At 46.9% G+C, this 573-nt stretch overlaps 1 pseudogene; it reads right to left on the bottom strand.

The window, feature by feature from the left end:
* Nucleotides 1-208: 208 nt before the first annotated feature.
* LOC130839429 (U6atac minor spliceosomal RNA) lies at nt 209-325 on the bottom strand (annotated as a pseudogene).
* Between the last annotated feature and the right edge of the window lie 248 nt (nt 326-573).

The following is a 573-nucleotide window of genomic DNA, read 5'->3' as shown; positions in this document are numbered from 1 at the left end:
GGTTTGTTCATGTTGTACCGTGTGTCAGAATTTCCTCCCTTCTTTTTTAAGGTCAAGTAATTTTCCATTGTATTTATATACCTCATGCTCTTTATCTCTTTGTCCACTGGGGACGTTTGGGTTGTTTCCTTTCGCTATTGTGAATGACACTGATATGAACATGGGTGTACAGATATTTGTTTGAGTCTCAAGTCTTGATTCTTTGGGTATATAGTGATACCTAGAAGTGGGAAGAGCCAGGAAGTAGGTGGCAAATTGTGAGAGCCGGGGGTCTCTCCCATCCTTGTCAAGGAGCGTGCTAACTTTCTTTCCTTTCATACAAGATGATGCTTTTACTCAGGGACCAATGTGTGGGTCTCTCTTTCGCTTAGACTGGATACATGGACCAGGGATCAGGGGTGGAAGGGGGAGTGTCTCTTCCAGTAACACACCGGCAGGGTCTTTGTTTCCCATTTGTGAACATTCTTTGTGGGTTTGGAGGTCTGATTCCCTGGGGAATGAATGAGTCCACCAGGAGATGCAACGGTGGCTCCAGTCAGCTGGGGACGGAGTCCACCCAGACTGGGTGGGCTC

The sequence above is a fragment of the Hippopotamus amphibius genome, chromosome 16 (assembly GCF_030028045.1).
Source record: "Hippopotamus amphibius kiboko isolate mHipAmp2 chromosome 16, mHipAmp2.hap2, whole genome shotgun sequence".
Classification (NCBI taxonomy): domain Eukaryota; kingdom Metazoa; phylum Chordata; class Mammalia; order Artiodactyla; family Hippopotamidae; genus Hippopotamus; species Hippopotamus amphibius.
The sequence above is the reverse complement of the archived record's forward strand: the minus strand, read 5'-3'. Positions and strand labels throughout refer to the sequence as shown.